Raw genomic sequence first — 23,275 nt, forward strand, 5'->3', positions numbered from 1 at the left:
TAATGAAGGCTCCAGCAGGTTGTCGGGTGAAGGGCTGGAGCAGGGGTTGATTCCAGGCAGGGCAGAGGTGAAGCACGGCTCCCTCCACCCTCCAATCACAGACTAAGAAGAGTATAACACGGTGGACAGACAATTAAAGGCTTAACAGCCTTAACAGTAACACATTAACTTACCTTGCTTCTCCATTCACACCAGCTGAAACAGGAAGTGACACGCCGCCCGGTTACAGCACCGCCCAGAAATGAAGACATGAAGGAGAATGCCCCAATCAGCACCTAGAGGCGCACTGCACAGCGCCACAGGGCATCAAAAAACACCGCAAATGAAGCATTTTGCCTGCAATCGGCATGACGCTTCCATAGTGCACCGTGTCCGGCGCCCGCCCGAGACAAAGTGCACTTCTTAAAGAAACTCCTTTTTTTTAAAAGGGACATTTTTTTTTTTTTTGACTGGCTTTGGGGGGGCAGCACTCATGCGCCCCCTATGGATGGGCCGCCACTGCTATCAAACAAAACTTGCTTTTCAGAGACACGATAATAGCCTGGAGGGAGGTGAGGAAAAAGTTGGGTCTTTCACCCTATGTTTCCAAGTTCCTTCCAACCCAAGGCAACCCCATGTTCCCCCTTGGACTTCAACCAAAGCATATTCTCTATATCATTGTGAAAATGGTGCCCTTAAACCGTCATTATGGAAGAATTCAACCTACCTACCCACCACTTCCTACAAGTTTCACAATACTCAGATTTCATCAGCAAAACCTGACTGAAGAAAAACATCAGATTCCAACCTACTTTCTTGGATAAACTACTTGCGGAACATCGACACTCTATCACAGAATTATACCACCCTCTAAACATGAAATTTACAAAGCCCATACACAACACCTCAATTAAATCCTGGATAGCAGACCTACCTGGTCAAGCCAACATAGATAACATCCTAACGGGCTACAGGATCACCAGAAACATTATTCCCAACAAATTCTGGAGGGAAACTCAGTTCAAATTGATGCATAGGGCCGACTACCCATTTTCATCGAAACACCGCTCCACCACAGGAGCTACCTGCCCATGGTGTTCACTCCATAAACCGTCTCTACTTCACCACCTTTGGCTCTGTCCATGGATCAACACCTACTGGTCCACAATCCTTAAGTTCATACAAGAAGTGATTAATTGCCAACCTGAGAAAGACCCTATAGTTCTCTTGTTCTGATACCCATCACCAAAAAATTAATCCCCAGTTACCTCTAACATAATACTCCAAGAAAATCTTCAATGGATCATCCTCACACTACTCATAGCCATCATTGGATCTCTCCCACACCTCCAACCTTATCCGAAACGATAAGAAATCTCAAAAGCCTGCTCTGTCAAGAAAAATTGGATGCCATTAACCAACAAACATAGTCCAATAACAAATTCAAAAAAAGATGGTCATCTTTTATCGAATGCTGTCTGACATCTTCAGAAAAAAACCTACTTAAATTCACCTTCCTTCTCATTTACTGAAAAGGGTCTCATTTCAAGCACAAAACCTCTCCATGGTTAACCATAAGTAGCAATAACTCACGGTAGAGCTGCTGGTTTAAGCGGGTCTGTTACCTTCATTCTGCTTCCCTCTGTTTCACCGGCACCGGGTCTAGGGTTCCGTTGAGTTTACTGATGGACAACACATGCACCAACACTGGAGTACGTTTTCAATGCTTTATTAAACAAACGATTTAGGAAATAGCAGGAAAGAGGCGGAAAGGAAACTTGCAGAAGAAACTCAAATATCCTCTTATAGGGTTTTCTTGACAAATGTCCTGGTAGAATTCAGATACTATATGAGATGTGTTCCCCTCATGGGACACACTCCTTGCTCGTCTGGATAGGCCTCTCTCACCGGTCTAGCAGCCAGCACGCAGCACAAATCAAAGTCTCTGCCACAGACTTGTTTGGGATCAAACCCGTACGATCCTCTGTCACAGGATGTATCAGATTTTTCTATAGTGAATGTCAGTCACAGTTCTTGAACCTTGAAGCCAACCCGGCAACACTATGCTGTATAGTTACTTTTGGATACGTCCTCCAACTGAGTCACCAGGCCCCTCTATAGACCAGCATGCTGCGTGATCCCTCCAAGACGGGTCCACCCCTGGGATCTCCCCGGTTGACCAGCTTCGTCACACAGGACCGACAGCTCAGGACCATTCCGTGGCCGCGGTGGTAGGCCCCAGACAAGCCTCTGGGCCCACCCCTGCGCCGCAATATCGTGGGCCTCCGGAACGGATGACCACGAGGTAGCTCCCTAACGCATATAAAATGATAATAATTGAAGCGCTTCGCTTAATGATCAGTAAACTATAAAATATAAAATGCACTGCTGTGCATCACGCACATAAATACCCAAACCAATGTGAAATTATACTAAAATTATTCCAAGTGTTTCAAAAAAACTCCAAAACATTTAAATAAAAATAGGAGTGATAATGCACATATACATCTATAGATAGATGAATAAATAAAACTGTATAGAGTGTACACACAGGGATAATCGTCCATCCATATAAAAATGTTGATGTGTAAATAGTGAATAAGATAAATTAAATAAGCAAGTATAAAAATAGTATTGTGGTTAAACAAGGAGAGAGACCTTGGAAAAAACTATTGTGGTAGAAATTTAAACGTAGTCCCAGTGGTTTTGGTTCTTTAATTGCTTAATTGGTGTGTTTGCTTGTCATTCCTAAGCGATAATGCCATCCACCTCCAGTTTCATAAGATAAGCTTCTCAGTACCGTTGGTTATATGTAAGGCAAATAAACAAGAAAAAACGTCATTGCGCAATGAACTCCATGTAGTACACCAGCAAAACACTAAGAGATTCACTCACGTGCGCCCCATAGCCAGAAAGCATATGAATCTGCAAATAGCAGTCAGCCGCTGTGGACGAGAACAAGGATCGCTGCAGTACACCGCTCAGTGACAGACTGCAGAGTGCGTCCTAGACTCCTCCCACGCGTTGCATCACCGTCACGTGACTTTCTCAAGGATACACTCGAGATACCACGGTCTCAGTTTATAAGCACAATGGCTTCACGGTAACCATGGCTACAGCGTTATGTGCTCGAGTCATTATCCTGCTTACTGCATATGCGCATATGTTTCTATTGGCTACATTTTATTATACATACAACAAAGGTAATTTAATGGTAACAAAAACACTTATTCATAAAAACCGCTACATAGAGATAACATTTAGTTAAAAATTACACACTGGGAGTACCAAGCATTATTATACACCCTTCCGTGGTAAAAAGCTAGTATTGCACATTTAAAAATATGCTTGAACACGGACAAACCAGTCCCCAGCAACAGCACATAGTGCTTAAACCTATCTACGGGCAATTAGGTTAGCTCAATGTACCTAATCAGGTGCCCTAATATACCTCTTTATATAACACTATATAAATTTCCCTACAGGAAAAAGACATCAAGTAGGATTAGATTCATTCATGTAGTGCTTATCTCGTATTATTAGCCATAACTAGTATATATAAAGATGGAATATACCTTAATGTACAGTACAACATTAAATTAATAAAACATATTATAACAATATCAGGTGAATAAAATGTATCTATAGATTAAAAAATGCATATATATATTATTTTATAGAAACAGCTCTAAACTAGCTAAAACCCAAACCAATTTTTTTTTAAAAATATATTTTTTTTAAAATAATTTATGAGCGTTATTTAGCTATTAAATTTGTTTAAAATGGTTAAAAATCAGATATAAAACAATTCAGATCGAATTCAATGTTCAAGCCATTTGGTTCAAGAGTACGCATCAGGAATATCCATCTTGATTCATTTTTGCTAAGTTCCCTTATTTTATTGGAGCCCCTCCAGTGTGGTTTATATCTTTGAATTGCCCAGAACTTCAGGTCCCTGGGATCTCTATTGTGGTACATAGCGAAATGTTTGGAAACACTATGCTTGGGGTAAGCCTTTTTGATATTTTGAATGTTTTCCCTTTTTCGCTTCCACATAGGTCTTTTAGTTCTGCCTATGTATTGGAGGGAGCAAGAGCATTGTAGAACATATACCACACCTTCTGTTCTACACGACACAATCCTTAATCTCAAATTCTTTTCCAATACTGGTTGATGTAAACTTCTGACACTTCACACCATTTTGGTGGGTATTTCTGCAGGCGTAACACCTCTTACAAGGGAAGAAACCTTTTCCCTGGAAAAAGGACAGATCAGTTACTTTTTTGGGAGGATCCGGTACATTTTTGGCTATTAGGTCCCTTAGAGTTGGGGCTTGTCTATATATAAATCTAGGTTTCTCTGGTAGAATATTCCCCAGAGTTGTGTCTGCTTTTAAAAGAGGCCAGTGTTTTTTGATGATTTTCTCCATGTTTTTTATGTTGAACACTAAAATTCATGATTAGAGGTATGTCCTTGTTGATTTTGTTTTCCTTAACCTTATCTTGGATCAGTAAATCTCTAGATACCTGGTTGACTTCTGCAATTATGCAATGTTTTTTCAACTGCACCTAACACAGAAAAAGGAGATCTAGACACTAACTTTAGAAAATTTGGCCACCTGATGGAAAAAAAAGGTGAGCCTATGGTGGGACATTGCAACTCACAAACAATATATTAAAGATAGCAAGGTCCCCAGGAGATTAAGATTGGAAGTTCCCATTTGTGATGGTCTGACAGATCAAGATGGAGTAAATAAATGGTATAAATTCTTCAATGATAAAGGATTGAATCTAGTACATTTTGCCCTAAAAAGGAAACAAAGGAAATTAAGCATGATTAACCAGCAAATTGCCCCAGATGAAGACACGTGACGGTGTCGTAACGCATAGGGATTGGCTGGAGCGGCATTAACAGACTGAAGCACAAGTGAGAGGGCGCTGAGAACGCCACACCATTTATTCATTTACTCTGCCTATTTTTAATGTAATAAATGTAAGAGCAACACCTAAATAAATATCCCCCTGTTTGTTTTAAAAACATTAATACAAGTGGAGCCTTCTTTCTCCCTCCCCTCCTCCCTCATTTTTATCTACTGAGTTTACCAGAGCGGAGTGATATAGAAGAAATCATGGAGAGATAACAGCAAAGAAAGTGAGACTCCAAAACACTGCTTCTACTGCTTAAAGACACAACCACTGAAAGCCTGATTAATACCAATTTAAGGTGAGAGTTCTGTGAGACCATAGTAGGAGGCATCATTACAGGAATAATATACTCAGTATACAACAAAGAATTAACTTGAATAGAAGAATCTTTTATGAACTTTTTTATATATATTGCCATTTATCCTCTATCTCCAAGGACTTTTTATATTCTATCACCTGCATTTTAAAGGCTATTTTAGTGAATTGTGACTGCATTTATTTTTAGAAAAAACTATTGTTGGCACTTTTTGTTGTTTAGGATATCATCTTTGATTGGTTGCATATTTATTTCACAGAAGGATTTTTATTCACAAGGTTGCATATTTATTTCACAGAAGGATTTTTATTCATAAGTTTTTATTCACGCCAATTTATTTATTCACATATATTATTTATTTCACAGGAAGATTTTTTTCTCACAAGCCTTTATTCACATCAATGTATTTATCAGTTTTTAGCATGTTTTTTATTCACGGATACTTTCTCACAACAGTATAATAGATATATATATGTTTTTTTCACTTCTCTAATATAGCACCAGCACTTTATTTAAAGTTAGTGGCAATTATTATAGGCTGCAACATAGAGATTGCTGACCCTAGCAACCTCAGTTACAGCAATCCCGTAATATAGCACCATCTTTTTTAAAGTCATTAGCAACTGCTATATGTCATAACATAGAAATCGCTGAATCTAGCAACTTTAATCGCAGCAATTACTATCTAATATAGCCACCATTTACGTTTACATGGTATTTCACACACCTTTATTGTTGATATTGCGCAAAATTTATTTTAGTATTTATTAATTTAGTGTTTATGTAAACACCTTCATTTTGCTGCAGTATCTTTTATTATGTTTTATTGTTTGACAAGAATCACTTAATTATATATATCCTAGTCACAATTATTATTTATTATTTATCCACCAGCGCAAAGGAAAATTTTTATAATTTACCCCAAGCATAGTGTTTCCAAACATTTCGCTATGTACCACAATAGAGATCCCAGGGACCTGAAGTTCTGGGCAATTCAAAGATATAAACCACACTGGAGGGGCTCCAATAAAATTAGGGAACTTAGCAAAAATAAATCAAAATGGATATTCCTGATGCGTACTCTTGAACCAAATGGCTTGAACATTGAATTCGATCTGAATTGTTTTATATCTGATTTTTAACCATTTTAAACACATTTAATAGCTAAATAACGCTCATAAATGATTTTAAAAAAAAAATTTTCTATAATTTTTCTGTTTCTATAAAATAATATATGCATTTTTTAATCTAGAGATACATTTTATTCACCTGATATTGTTATAATAAGTTTTATTAATTTAATGTTGTACTGTACATTAAGGTATATTCCATCTTTATATATACTAGTTATGGCTAATAATACGGAATAAGCGGAATAAGTCTTAATAATATAATGTTGTTCTGTACATTAAGTTATATTCCATCTTTATATATGCTAGTTATGGCTAATAATACGGGATAAGCACTACATGAATGAATCTAATCCTACTTGATGTCTTTTTCCTGTAGGGAAATTTATATAGTGTTATATAAACAGGTATATTAGGGCACCTGATTAGGTACGTTGAGCTAACCTAATTGCCCGTAGATAGGTTTAAGCACTATGTGCTGTTGCTGGGGACGGGTTTGTCCGTGTTCAAGCAAATTTTTAAATGTGCAATACTAGCGTTTTACCATGGGAGGGTGTATAATAATGCTTGGTACTCCCGGTGTGTAATTTTTAACTAAATGTTATCTCTATGTAGCGGTTTTTATGAATAAGTGTTTTTGTTACCATTAAATTACTTTTGTTGTATGTATAATAAAATGTAGCCAATAGAAACATATGATCATATGCAGTAAGCAGGATGATGACTCGAGCACATAATGCTGTAGCCATGGTTACCGTGAAGCCATCGTGCTTATAAACTGAGACCGTAGTATCTCGAGTGTATCCTTGAGAAAGTCACGTGACGGTGACACAACGCGTGGCAGGAGCCTAGGACGCACTCTGCAGTCTGTCACTGAGCGGTGTACTGCAGCAATCCTTGTTCTCGTCTACAGCGACTGACTGCTATTTGCAGATTCATATGCTTTCTGGCTATGGGGCGCACGTGAGTGAATCTCTTAGTGTTTTGCTGGTGTACTACATAGAGTTCATTGCGCAATGACGTTTTTTCTTGTTTATTTGCCTTACATATAACCAACGGTACTGAGAAGCTTATCTTATGAAACTGGAGGTGGATGGCATTATCGCTTAGGAATGACAAGCAAACACCCCAATTAAGCTATTAAAGAACCAAAACCACTGGGACTACGTTTAAATTTCTACCACAATAGTTTTTTTCAAGGTCTCTCTCCTTGTTTAACCACAATACTATTTTTATACTTGCTTATTTAATTTATCTTATTCACTATTTACACATCAACACTTTTATATGGATGGACGATTATCCCTGTGTGTACACTCTATACAGTTTTATTTATTCATCTATCTATAGATGTATATGTGCATTATCACTCTTATTTTTATTTAAATGTTTTGGAGTTTTTTTGAAACACTTGGAATAATTTTAGTATAATTTCACATTGGTTTGGGTATTTATGTGCGTGATGCACAGCAGTGCATTTTATATTTTATAGTTTACTGATCATTGAGCGAAGTGCTTCAATTATCATTATTTTATGTTTTGTATTTAGGAATATTGAGCACCTTATATTGATAGCAGCCTTGCTCCTATATGTGATCATTTCATTTTTTGGATTTTGGTTTTTCTTTTAATAACCACCACAGCGCTTTGTTTTTTCTCATTCATCTCCCTAATGCATACCTGTCGGCCAGGAGGGCCAGCAGGTGGCTGTAAAATGAACCCCGAAATATGGCATCTGTCCCATAAATACCCTCGCCCAGAATTCAACTCAGAGGACCACCTCCACCGAGCTTGTCTCCGGGACAGAAGAGCATCCATACGCTTCAACACGTTGTCTTTTCAACCCTGACCAGTGATAACAGCGACACCCACTGGTCAGCACGGAAACACACACAACGTCAGCCAAGCTGGAACAGAGGCAAACCTAACCTTCCTAACGCACAAATTACTAAATTTACCTAACATGCGGTAGATTGCAAATCTACCAGCGCTACACATACCTATCCATCTTTTTAAGACCTATCTCAAAGAGAACTCTCTTTTTGATACTGTTTAGATGTCTACATTATACTTAAGAATATTATTTGTTAGGACCGATACAACTAAAAGAACTACATGTGGATTATTATCACTATTTACTATTTTATTCAGGGTTTCGTCTGGGGATACCGAAGGGGAACAATCACCAGATGTCCTTATTTGGTTTCCCCTCTTCCTTCCTTCTCTCAATTTCCACAAAAATCCTTCTCCCTTCTCTTCTCACCTCTAGTAACCCTCTCCTCTTCTAAATTTCTTTTCCCCTCTTCTCTTTTGTAGTAATGGTTGTTATTAATTCCGAGATTGTATACCCTTCCTGACGACAATGTATGTAATCTATTTCTTGTCAAAACTAATAAAATATATTTGAAAAAAAAAAATGTAATTTAGGCGCTTGGGTGTGAGAGCTGGAGATGCTGCCAGTTTTATACCTCCATATGGCAGGTCTGAGCTTTTTACAAAAAAATTAAAATTTTTCTATACCAGGTCCCATTAAAGTGGATGTAAACCCTTACAGACCACTTTGACCTACAGATAAGCCTAGATTAGGGCTTACCTGTAGGTGCAAGAAATATCTCCTAAACCTACACGGTTTAGGAGATATTTGCAAAAGACGGGCACCGCTGCGCCGTAGACAGTGGCACGCAGGCACACTGAACAAGCCGCTGGTAACTGCGATCATGCCGTTAGTGGTGGCATGAGGTCATCGTGGCTCCGACCAGTCACAGCGCTGGAGCCGCGATACCCGGAAGTCACACCGGGATAGATGGCGGCGTCGGACGAGGAGAACGAGGGTCGCTTCGGTGGCTTCCATCTCAGGTAAGTTATTTATAATGAGCTAGTATGCTATGCATGCTAGCTCATTATGCCTTGGCCTTACAGGGTGTATTTTTTTTTTGTTTGGCTTTACTTCCTCTTTAAGAGTTTTTGTGTACACATTTACATATTGTGATTCACTCATGATCACAATATTGTCCCCCCTTATTGGTGGGTATCATGACAATGTCTGTACGTCTCTTTAAATTCAACAGAGCCTGGTATTTAGCTGATGACAGATTATATAGAATGCCACTCAAGGTGAGATTTTCTTCTTTTTTTTTTAACATAAAATAACAAATAAAGACATTAAGAAAAGTATAACAGGATTCACACTATTACAGTTACATAGTATAGCGAATGCATTTTTGATAAATACATTAAGTCAGTATAATAATTGTGAATAATCCTTCAAATTCATATCTTTAATTCAGTTTCTAGCTAGTAAACCTCCAAGAATAAACCTATTCACCCCTAGGGGAGCGAACTGTGAACAGGTCTATTCTAACTTGAATAAACAAAAGAGAGAACAGGATGTCGTCTAGTAAATCAATGTATTCTAGCGAGTCAAACCAATCAGGAAATGAAAGCAGCATAAGTCTCTACAAGGAATAAGTGATACCAACAGGCTACCTAGTGGTAGTTAAGACTGAGAGTACAAGTCTTTTAGTACTGTAGATGCTTTAGGATGTATGATCCATACATACCAGTGCTTCTTAAAGTGAATTACGTTATAATTTTTAAGTGCTAACAGTAATTCATAGTACGCATGGGTATTGACTCTAGGAATGACATCACACAGGTTAGGGGCCTCAATTGATTTCCACATTTTTGTTATGGTAAGTCTAGCCGCTATAACAATATTTGCCACTAATATTCTGTATTGAAATGGGAAAGTGTCAAGGTTGATACCTAAAAGGGCCATAGCAGGTGATAGTTTTATCAAGTTGCCTGTGAGAGAGGCAATAAAGGTGGATATCGAGTTCCAGAAACTGGTCAGATTTTTACAACTCCATAAAATGTGGAATAAGGAACCAACTTGATCCGTACAACGCCAGCATAGTGGTGATGTAGATGGATATATTTTAGCTAATTTGTTAGGAGTTAGGTACCATCTATTCAGTATTTTCTGAGAGTTGTCCCAATGCTCTAAGCAGGATGTTGCAGTTTGGTTTATTCTCATAGCATTGTACCAACATTCATCCGAAAAGGATTGTCCGAAATCTTTTTCCCATTTATACATATTAGGGTTTTTCTCATATTTAGGATACTGAGAAAAAACTTTATAGAAGAAAGCTATACTTTTATGTTTTACAGGTTTGTTAATGGTGAGGTGTGACCAAATTAAAGATGGAATTTCAAAATCTTGATGTGGATTTAAGGGCTCTGAGTGGTATAGGTATCTTTTGTAAATGCCCTAGAGCATGGAAGTTTGAGACAAGAAACTTCCATGCTAACAGGGTAGCTTTAATGGAAAGCAATTTAGGAACTATGACCTTAGGGAATATCATGTAAGCCACTGACAGGGCAAATAAATCATTTCCCTTGGTGATTTCTCTTTCCTTGTCAAAAGAAGTTTATTGAGTATACAATGTTATAAAGATACATAAAGTAAGTTTACAAGGATCTATAAAGTAAGCTCATTGTTTTACAGTAGGGTTTATATAGGTAAATATCATGAAATTTCAAATATTAAACATTGGGTTCACGTAAACCTAAATTAAAGATATATATCTTTTCCTTAGTTACTTTTGTAGGTATTTAAATGATTTATACCTACTATACATATTGTTTACAAGTAGAGTGTATATAGGTCAAATAAATTCTGATAATGAGCTTTAATCGTAAGGTAGAGAAAAGGAAAGAGAAAGAAGAAAAAGGGTTGAAAGGTAGAGGTATGGTCCACAAGGTTGTCCCGCTCGTCAGTTTATTATTCTTTTTAGTTCTCTTTGAAGCCTTAGAATGGGTGTCTCTGTAAGTCATTTAATCTGTTACCATGGCAACAGGACAGAGTCATTGAAGTTTGACAGGAACTGTTGTTTTATCCAAGGATGCCAAAGTTTTTCAAATTTTGGAATTTGATTTTGATCGATGGCTACCATCTTAGCATGGGACATTGTATTATTCATTCTGTGAATTGTTTCTGCTAGTACCAATGTAGGAGATTTCCATGCCTTGGCCACTGTTTGTTTTGCAGCCGTTATTAGTTGGATCATAAGTTTGAATTGAGAGAGTGTTAACCATTCCGGTTTTAGATTAAGTAAGGTTAAATATGGATCTGGTTGTATTATTTTTTTAAATATTTTAGATGCAATCACGAAGACTTCCTTCCAGAAGGTTTGGATTACTGGGCACGTCCACCATATGTGTAAATATGTGCCTATTTCTGGGCATCCTCGAAAACAAAGAGCTGAGGTATTAGGTGAATATTTTGCCACTCTAGCGGGTACAAGGTACCAGCGAGTTAGGACTTTATAATTTGTCTCCAGTGCTAAGATATTGGGTGAAGATGACTTAGATGTGAGCCATATGTTAGACCAGTTTGTGTCTTCTAAAGTTCGTCCCAGGTCCTCCTCCCACCTCTGAACGTAAGAGGGTCTATTAAGATTTGCTACTCCATATAATTGATTATAAAGTGATGAAATTGTACCTTTAGCAAATGGATCTTTTGTACAGATTGATTCAAAAATGGATAATTGGGATAATGGTGTATCCCCCTTTAGGAATGGTGTATAGAAATTTTTGATTTGGAGATATCTAAATATCTCAGAGTTTGGTAGATCATATTTTTCTCTAAGCGATGGGAATGAAAGGAATGATTTAGATGCTATGAAGTCATTTAGTGTCTGAATGCCTGATGTTGTCCAAGCTTTAAAAGAATTTGGGTAGATCCATGCCGGATAAAAGGCCGGATTTCTGATAAAAGAAAGGAGAGGATTGTGTGGAGATTGTAACTGATATTTGGTTTTTAGTTTATCCCAGAGAGATAAGAAGTGTTTAGTTATGGGATTATGAATTTTAAAGCGGTCTTTAGGATCAAGCCATAATAAATTTGATATTAATAGAGGGTCATTTTCTGAAGCCTCTATAAATACCCATAATGGGATTTCCTGTTTTGCATGGTATTTGGACAGACTGGCCAAATGTGCTGCTCTGTAGTAGTTAGTAAAATTAGGGTATCCCAGGCCTCCTTTATTTTTGGGAAGATGTAGTGTGTGTATAGGTATACGTGGTTTCGAAGAGCCCCATATAAACGAAGTTGCTCTTTTTTGTACTATTCTCAAAAAATAGGAAGGAATTGGAATAGGGAGGACTCTGAATAGATAAAGCAATTTGGGTAGAATAGTCATTTTGATTGCATTAATCTTCCCTATCCAGGATAAAGGAAGTTGCGACCATTGTTTTATTAGATTTGTGATCTGTCTTAATACAGGAGGATAATTGGTTGAGAATAAGTCAGAATGAGATGCTGTTAAATGAATTCCAAGATATGGGATTGATTTTTCTGCCCATTTGAATGGGAGTGCAGCCCTAGCCGGGATCAATTCCATGTTTGTGAGTGAAATATTAAGCACTAGGCATTTCTTAGGATTAATCATAAGGCCGGATAGGGCTGCAAATCCATCAAGAGCTGGTATTAAGTTAGGACCAGAGACCTGTGGTGATGATAGAAAAAGTAATATATCGTCTGCAAATATACATAATTTGTGTGTAATACCTCCTACTTCAATGCCAGTTATAGTTTGGTTTGTTCTGATGTATTGGGCCATGGGTTCGAGTATAAGGGCAAATAATAAGGGAGATAATGGGCAACCCTGTCGGGTACCTCTTTCGATATTAAAGGCTTCAGATTTGTATCCAGCATATTTTATATAGGCTTTGGGTTTATTATATAATGATTTGATCCATGTTAAAAAGTGGGGTCCAAAACCCCATTTTTGTAATGAATATTGCATATATTGCCAGGATACTGTGTCAAATGCCCTCTTAATATCAAGAGATAGAAAACATAAAGGGATTTTCCGTTTTTTAGCAATATGTGCCAATAACACTGCCCTGCGTATATTATCGCCTGCCTGTCTATTTGGCATGAAGCCTACTTGATCTCTATGTATTAATTTTCCTATAATGCTATTGAGGCGTTTTGCTATTATTTTTGCTAATAATTTAATATCGAGGTTTAACAGAGAGATAGGCCGATAATTCACACAGGAAGTATCATCAGAAAGGGGTTTTGGGATCATACAAACAATTGCCATTAGTGTTTCTTGCCGAAAAGAATGTCCATCTAGAAGTTTGTTAAAAGTTTCAGTGAGAATGGGAGAGAGTATTTCTGAGAATGTTTTATAGTATAAAGCCGAGTAGCCGTCTGGGCCTGGTCTTTTGTTAAGTTTTAGGTCTTTTATGGCGTTAGCAACTTCATCTATAGTTATAGGCTCATCCAAACTGCTTTTTTGATTCTGAGATAACTCAGGTAAGGTTATTTTTGAGAAGAAGGATTCAGCCTCTGTAGGATTAAATTCATTGTTTGTCTTGTATAAAGTTGCGAGATGTGAGTGAAATTTATGGACTATTTTAACTGGATTACAAGTGTAAACATTTTTTGATAATTTCAAACGTATTGGTTTGAAAGATTTGTTAGTTGAATTTAATGCCCGAGCCAAATATGTACCTGGTTTGTTTGTATTCATGTAGAAATTGTGTTTGGAGCGTTTGAGGGATTTATCAACTGACTCAGTGAGAAATAGATCGTATTCCAATCTAGATTTTTCCAGATGAGATTTTGTACTCTGAGATGGATTATCTTGAAATGATATGTAGGCTGCATTAAAATTGAGTTCTAGTTTTTTTGCTAGATTTTTGCGTTCCCATTTAAATAGTGCCATTTGTCTTTGTATTGTACCACGCAAGACAGGCTTATGAGCTTCCCAGGTGATTTCTCTTTCAATGGATAACCACAGCTTATCGTCATTTGGGAAGAAACAGTATTTCATTTGATCCAAAAGTGTTGCGTAGTAGTATTTATGCATATCAGGTAAGTTCATACCCCCTTTGTTTTTAGAAGATGTTAAAATAGAGAAAGCTACCCTTGGTTTTTTGTTATTCCAGACCAGGTTTCTCAATTTAGTATTTAGAATCTTGAAAAAGCTTGAAGGTATTGGAATAGGTATGGCTCTAAAAAGGTAGAGTATCTTGGGTAGGGTTTGCATTTTAAATGCTGCAATTTTGCCTATACAGGATAGGTGCGTTTGTTTTATATTTTAAAAATCTTTAGAAATCAAGTCTAATAACTTAGGAAAATTAGCTGCATATAGTTTTTTTGCAGGAAATGTAAGGTTCATACCTAGATAGGTGAACGAAGATGCATCCCAATTATAATTATATTTTTCTTTGAGGATGGTAGAGGTATCGTTAGATATATTCATAGGTAGGGCAAAGCTTTTCCTATTGTTAATTTTGTAATAAGATACTTTACTAAAGGAGTTAAGTATTGATTGTAGCACATGCAGGGATTTGTTGGGACTAGTTAAAGATAGAATGATCTCATCGGCAAATAGCCCAATTTTATGTATTCTATCACCTATCTTTATTCCTAAAATATTTTAATTGGACCTAATGGTTTCCGCTAAGGGTTCAATTACCAAAGAAAATATAATGGGTGAGAGTGGGCAACCCTGTCTGGTGCCATTCGTGAGGTTAAAAGTGTTAGACAACATTCCCGAGGTGGAAACTTTTGCTGATGATTGTGTATAAAGTAGCATAATTGCTTCATGGATAAATCCTGAAAATCCAAACTTCTCAAGAGTCCTGGAGATATAGTTCCAATGCACTCTATCGAATGCCTTCTCGGCATCCAGACCTAGGAGCAGAGAAGGCGTTCGTGTGTTCTCAACGTAGTTAATCAAATTGATCATTCTTCTCGTGCTGTCTGGGGCTTGACGACCCTTAACAAAGCCTACTTGGTCAGAGTTGACTAGGTAAGGGGTAATTTCTAACAAACGATTGGCCAATATTTTGGCATAAATTTTAATGTCCGAATTGAGCAACGAGATTGGTCGATAGTTTAAAGGAGATGTCAAGTCTTTGTCAGATTTCGGGAGAGTAATTATTACTGCTTCTAATAGTTCTTTTGGGCAACAATTGGCTGTAGCTATGCAATTAAACAGGTTTGTTAAGTGTGGAGCTAAAATAATAATGAATGTTTTGTAATATTCGTTGGATAGACCGTCATTACCTGGCGATTTATGCAGCGGAAGGTCTTTATTAACTTTCTGGGTTTCCATTAACGATATGGGTTGATTTAGTGAGTCAAGTGTATTAGAGTCAATTTTGGGTAAGTTCACTTTGTCTAAGAATACTGTAATGTCTTTTAACGTTGGTTGGATAGTATCCTTGTCATTTTTTAAGTTGTATAAATCTCCATAATAATCTGAGAAAGCATCTGCTATTTCTTGTGGGTTTATTAAAGTTTTCCCAGATTTATGATGAATTAGTCTATCAATTTTTTGTGTTCTTTGGCGGTGACGTAGTACAGAAGCCATCAATTTGCCCTATTATTTTGGGAGTAATAATTCAATTTCAGTCATTTGAGGTATTTGTCATGGTTAGTTAATAAAGTTGTCCTAAACTCATTCCTTTTGTTGTTGAGTTTTTGTAATAAGTTAGAATTTTCTGGAGATTGCTTATGTTCTTTATTAAGACTAGATATATCTTTTAAAAGGGTATCAACAAATTTTAGCCTTTCTCTTTTATCCCTAGATGCCATCTGGATAAGGATACCCCTAATAAAGGCTTTATGTGTACACCACAGATTTGTAGTGGATGTAGAGCCATTATCATTAAAACCAAAGAATTCTGTCAATTTGTTCTTCATTGCAGACACGTATCTCTCTTGAGAGAATTGAAATGTATTATTCTTCCAAAGGGTTGATGTTAGGCCTTGTTGGCCTGTCGTAATAGATAAAGTGATTGGTGAATGGTCCGACCAAGTAATATTATGAATTTGTGCATCTGAAATTTTTTGTAAGAGCATTTTGTCTGCAATGAAGAAATCAATTCTGGAATACATTTTATGTACATTAGAGAAAAATGTGTAGTCTTTTTCAGTAGTATGTAAACACCTCCATGGATCATATAAATCTTCCTCAGTGAAAATATTACCAAGACTTAATCTATTTGTGCGGTCTCTTTTAGTAGTATCTACATTAGGATCCATCGGGGCATTAAAATCTCCGCAGATGATAATATGCCCTTTCTGTATTTTCCGTACCTTTCTCAACAGCTTACGGATGAATTTTTGTTGATGCTTGTTAGGAGCATAAATTTTGGCTATTGTGTAAGTAACAATGTGTATAATAGCAACTAGAATTATGTACCAACCATGGTCGTCTATTACTGAGTCTAAAAGGTGGAATGAGACTGTCCCTTTGATTGCCGTTATAACACCTTTCTTCTTCTTGAGGTTGTTAGAGCAGAAGATATGTGGGAAAAGAGGATGCAAAAATTTAGGTGCTTTATCTTTCGCAAAATGCGACTCTTGTACACATATGATGTCACTCTAAAGTTTGATAGCATCAGTCCAGAGAGCTTTTCTTTTATGAGGACTGTTAAGCCCGTTGGTGTCCAGAGAAAAAATTTTAAGTTGCAACATTTTTTAAGGTGTTGATGATAAGTAGCAGCGACATCCTGTTGTGGATAAGCCAAGAAGATATATAATGATCATGTTCCTGAGTGGAGAGACCAACCTTGAAGGAAAAAAGATAGATTCTCATAGAATGTATGAGTAATTTTGAAATCCCATTAGAAAAAAATATAAGTAGACAAAAATAGAAACAATCATAAAAATTCAGAACGTTGAAGAAAATCTTTAAGCGCCATGCAACTGTAGAGTGCACCAATGTGCACTTATAGATAGGGGGAAATTTACCATTTCCTTCCGGGGTAAAAGTTTCCCTGAGAACAGAAAGGTTTGAGGGTTTAGCAATATAAGCAGTGAACCGTAGTAATCCAGTGAGTTTAGGCATGACCAAGTCGCTTTTCTTGTGCGATTTATACTGCAAATTATTTGCTCTGAGAGTTACCTGTATCCATAGGGAGAAATCCCCATTTGCCCAACAACTTCAGGCCGTCATCCAGTGTATGAATATTGTAGGAAACATCATTACGATCAACGATAAATTTGGCTGGGAAACCCCATCTATATTTGAGATTATGAGTACGGAGTAACTTGGTAATGTAATTCAGGTTTTTCCATGCCAATAAACTTGCTTGTGAAAGGTCTGAGTAGAAAAAAATACCTGCATATGGATCAGGTAGTGGGACATGTTGTCGTGCGCATTCGCATCAGGAGATCTTTAATATGATAGAAATGAATTCTCACAATAACATCTCTTGGGAGTTTTTCTGGTATATGCGAAGGTTTTGGCAATCGATGAGCCCTGTCAATTGTCAGCTCCTGATGCAGGATTTTGTGGAGTAGGTCAGACATCATTTTTTTCAAAAATCCCAGTAATTCAGTATTTTTGACAGTTTCTGGGATCCCTCTGAATTTTATATTATTGCGTCTGGATCTGTCCTCGATTTCTGACACTTTCAGCTTAATTGCCACAATTCTTCTATTAGCTCAAAATGGGAGTCTACCAATTCATTATGCGTGTCAGCAACATCCTCCATTTTGTTTTCCATGTCATCAATTCTTACTCCTATACCTTCTATTGCCACATTAGTTTTGTGCATATATGACTGCACATCTTGTTGAATCGCTCCTCTCAGGGACAAAAGCATTTCTTTGATATATGTATCAAGTATAGGCTGTCCAGATGTGGGGAAGGCAAGCAGTTTATCAGCACAAGGATTAATAACAGGTGGCTGGTCATAATCAGGCAGTGAACTACTGGCATGTTCATCTGAGGGGGAAATCCTCCTTCTTTGTCTCTGAGGTCCAATAATTTCCTCCCCCATGTCAGGGTCAGACACATATCTGCCGTTTTCAGTGTTACCAAGCTCACTGTCTCTGTCACTGAGGCGTGCTGGCTGCTGTTCAGCCCTAGAGTGCTGAGGTAAAGCTGTGCCATTTTTTCCTCACAGAATCACTATAGTGATTCTTAAATGACCCCAATTTCCTGGGTCCTCGGCGGTCTTTCCTTTTCCCCATTGTGACACGTTAATACTCTAGATATTCCAGTATCTTTTTGTGCCCTCAATACCTCTTTTATTTGCCATGTGTCGCTTCAGGGAAAGTCAGTGCTGCAGAGCTCAGCTAGATAGCAGCCATCTTCCTTCACTGCTGGCCATGCCCCAACTCAAGGTGAGATTTTCAATATCATAAGTCAGCAAATTTACAAAGTGGTCAACTTTTGGATTGGTTTGGCTAGGGAATTTGGTAGATTTATTTTTAAATGTCTTATTTGCATCTAGACATGTGCACAACAGAAAAATTAGTTTAGTTTTCTTTTGTTTCTGTTTGTTTCCGCTGATTCGTAACGTTTCGTAATTTCGTAAGATGTGGGTTTTCATATTCAGACTCGTTCGTATTTTTGTAAGAGTTATTTTTTCGATGATTTGAAATGATTCGTCTAATTTTTGCTGATTCGAAATTCGTATTTTCGTTATATTTCGTATTCGGACGCATTCGTATTTTCGTAAGAGCTATATTTTCGTTGATTTGAAATGATTCGCATTTCCGTGAGTCTAACTTTCGTTGATTAGAAAATCATACTTTAATAGATTTAATTACATTCGTACTTTTGTGAGATTGACTGCCTCATTTATTTGTTCTTTCATAACATTACATAGTTACATAGTAGGTGAGGTTAAAAAAAGACACAAGTCCATCAAGTCCAACCTACGTGTGTGATTATGTGTCAGTATTACATTGTATATCCCTGTATGTTGCGGTCATTCAGGTGATTATCTAATAGTTTCTTGAAGCTATCATTGCTCCCTGCTGAGACCACCGCCTGTGGAAGGGAATTCCACATCCTTGCCGCTCTTACAGTAAAGAACCCTCTACGTAGTTTAAGGTTAAACCTCTTTTCTTCTAATTGTAATGAGTGGCCACGAGTCTTATTAAACTCTCTTCTGCGAAAAAGTTTTATACCTATTGTGGGGTCACCAGTACAGTATTTGTAAATTGAAATAATATCTCCTCTCAAGCGTCTCTTCTCCAGAGAGAATAAGTTCAGTGCTTGCATTGTTTTCGTAGATTCGTAATCGGAGCATAATTCGTAATTTTACATAATGTGCATGCTATTATATGTTTAAGAAACAAAGAATTTCTCTCTCACAAGTCACAAATTAACCCACAAATCCACCAAAATTGTGCCACCGACCCAACCACACCCTATCTGGACTCCGGATGGAATGCACTGCAGTCTAACACAGAAGAACACACAAGGGAATAAGAAACAAGATCATTGGGGGAAGGAACAACCTCTTCAGGGGAAGGGACAAGCTTATTGGCCAACGTCCAGAAATATTTCAGAACTAACAAATTTGTTCTTTCGAATTCTTGATCATCAGAATTTTCGTTATGTCGTATTTTCGTTGTTTTGATTTTCGTTTTCCGAATATTCGTGATTTAGATTTTTCGTTCATTTTGATTTTCGTTGTTTTGAACCTTTGTTTGGTATTTTCGTTGTTTCTATGTTTTCGTTTTTTTGGATTTTCATTCTTTCAAATTTTTGCTGTTCCTAATTTATTCATTGCATATTTTCTTTGTTTACCATATTCGTTCTTTTCGATAATTCAATGCTCAATCAAATTTTTAGTAAAACGTTTGTTCATTCGTATGTTTACAAATCAACGAATATAGTGAATTTTGACGAATAACGAATTCGTAACTAAACTAATTGCACATGTCTATTTGCATCCTCCTGTCTGTGAGCTGTTGTCGAATGGGGGATGGTCTACTCATCCTCATCCATCTCTATATGCCCTGATTCTTTCTTCCAGTTTTGTTAACATTTTTAATATTTTATAGTCTTTTTTTATGTAGGTCTCTCCAATCTGTTATTAAGCCATCTAATGGGGCAGACTTTTTTTTTGATGCAAGGGCCTTCAATCATTGATCTAAAATGTAGTTTGCGTGCAAAAAGATTGATGTCTTTAATCACTTCCGGACCTCCACATGCTGCTATATGTCCTTACTTTGACGGGGGATATCGTTGTTATGGCAGCAGCTAGCTGCCATAACCCCAGTATCTTCTTGTTCGGCCAGCGGTCCGCTTTCCGATAAGAGTAGTCGCTACAGCAGATTTGCAGCGAGATCACTTTTATCGGCGGCAGGAGTGGGCCCCTCCCGTCACGCTCTGGAGCCCTCCGCCGCTTACGCGTGGAGCTGTCGGCAGTGACGGAGGCAATCGGATCTTCACCCTTGCTGGGCATGGAGACAAGTAAAGGTTAGATGGCCCCCACCCATCTCCATAACAATGCAGGGCGGAAGTGATGTCAAAACGTCACTTTCGCCCATAGCTCACAACTACTTGCCGACCGCCTCACGCAGATATACTGCAGCAGAATGGCACGGGCAGGCAAAATCACGTACCTGGTACGTGATTGCTTCCCGCGGGTGGTGGGTCCGATCGCACCCCCCCGGTGCGTGAGGCGGTCAGCTTCTGTCCGGGAGTGATCAGAGGTGAGGGGGAGACCATCCATTTCTGGCCCCCCCTCGCGATCACTCCAGGCCAATGAGAATTTTCCTCTGCCTCTGTATAGTAAACAGAGGCAGAGGAAATGATGTCATCTCTCTTCGGCTCTGTATTTTCCGTTCCGGCGCCGAAGACATCTGAGTGAGTTGCACCAACACACACACACAGTAGAACATGCCAGGCATACTTTACACTCCCATCACCCCCCAATCAACCCACAATCACCCCCTAATCACCACTCCCTGTCACACTGACACCAAGCAGTTTTTTTTTTGATTACTGCATTGGTGTCACTTTGTGACAGTGTGGTAGGGCAGTTAGTGGTAGCCCCCTTTAGGTCTAGGGTACCCCCTAACCCCCCCTAATAAAGTTTTAACCCCTTGATCACCCCCTGTCACCAGTGTCACTAAGTGATAATTTTTCTGATCGCTGTATTAGTGTCACTGGTGATGCTAGTTAGGGGGGTAAATATATAGGTTCGCCATCAGCGTTTTATATCGCCAAGGACCCCCATATACTACCTAATAAAGGTTTTAACCCCTTGATTGCCCCCTAGTTAACCCTTTCACCAGTGATCACCGTATAACTGTTACGGGTGACGCTGGTTAGTTTATTTTTTATAGTGTCAGGGCACCCGCCGTTTATTACCTAATAAAGGTTTAGCCCCCTGATCGCCCGGCGGTGATATGCATCGCCCCAGGCAGCGTCATGTTAGCACCAGTACTGCTAACACCCACGCATGCACCATACGCCTCTCTTAGTGGTATAGTATCCGAACGGATCAATTTCTGATCCGATCAGATCTATACTAGCGTCCCCAGCAGTTTAGGGTTCCAAAAATGCAGTGTTAGCGGGATCATCCCAGATACCTGCTAGCACCTGCGTTTTGCCCCTCCACCCAGCCCAGCCCACCCAAGTGCAGTATCGATCGATCACTGTCACTTACAAAACACTAGACGCATAACTGCAGCGTTTGCAGAGTCAGGGTTGATCCCTGCGATCGCTCACAGTTTTTTTGGTAGTGTTTTGGTGAACTGGCAAGCACCAGCCCCAGGCAGTGTCAGGTTAGTGCCAGTAGCGCTAACACCCACGCATGCACCGTACACCTCCCTTAGTGGTATAGTATCTGAACGGATCAATATCTGATCCGATCAGATCTATACTAGCATCCCCAGCAGTTTAGGGTTCCCAAAAATGCAGTGTTAGGCGGATCAGCCCAGATACCTGCTAGCACTTGCGTTTTGCCCCTCCGCCCAGCCCAGTCCAGCCCAGCCCACCCAAGTGCAGTATCGATCGATCACTGTCACTTACAAAACACTAAACGCATAACTGCAGCGTTCACAGAGTCAGGCCTGATCCCTGCGATCGCTAACAGTTTTTTTGGTAGCCTTTTGGTGAACTGGCAAGCACCAGCGGCCTAGTACACCCCGGTCGTAGTCAAACCAGCACTGCAGTAACACTTGGTGACGTGGCGAGTCCCATAAGTGCAGTTCAAGCTGGTGAGGTGGCAAGCACAAGTAGTGTCCCACTGCCACCAAGAAGACAAACACAGGCCCATCGTGCCCATAATGCCCTTCCTGCAGCATTCGCCAATCCTAATTGGGAACCCACCACTTCTGCAGCACCCGTACTTCCCCCATTCACATCCCCAACCAAATGCAGTTGGCTGCATGAGAGGCATTTTTATGTCCTCCCGAGTACCCCTACCCAACGAACCCCCCCCAAAAAAGATGTCGTGTCTGCACCAAGCACGGATATAGGTGTGACACCCGCTATTATTGTCCCTCCTGTCCTGACAATCCTGGCCTTTGCATTGGTGAATGTTTTGAACGCTACCATGCACTAGTTATTAGCGTAGGGTACAGCGTTGCACAGACTAGGCACACTTTCACAGGGTCTCCCAAGATGCCATTTCATTTTGAGAGACCCGAACCTAGAACCGGTTACAGTTATAAAAGTTACAAACAAAAAAAAAAACACAAAAAATATACAGTGGGTACCGCCGATATTGTGTCAATCTCGCCTCTGTTAGCGGCGAGATTGACATCTGCGAGCCCCGTCGCGGGAGCCAGCGCTGAGCTCTGTCGCTCATTCATTGTTTTATTTCCTCTGGATTCCTGCCTAAATCACATTTTTACCGCTAGGTGTCATAGTGCTTTGTTTTCTATTTGTCTTTATGCGCCCTGTCTCATGACGATGCATCTCGTGGGTCATCACACTACTACTGTGGAAATAGAAGGACATGTGAAGGTGGTCCAGTGGCTGCGTGTCAGCCTTTAATGCCCAGAGTCCAGAGTTCGATTCCCCAGTTAATGTTTTTTTATTGTCTTTTTTTAATAGAGTATATTCGAATACAATACTGTATGTACAGTATTTGATATGTGTTACTGTATGTTTTAAATGTCTAATAATATATGCTTATTA

The sequence above is a fragment of the Aquarana catesbeiana genome, linkage group LG01 (genome assembly GCF_042186555.1).
Source record: "Aquarana catesbeiana isolate 2022-GZ linkage group LG01, ASM4218655v1, whole genome shotgun sequence".
In the NCBI taxonomy this organism is placed as follows: Eukaryota; Metazoa; Chordata; class Amphibia; order Anura; family Ranidae; genus Aquarana; species Aquarana catesbeiana.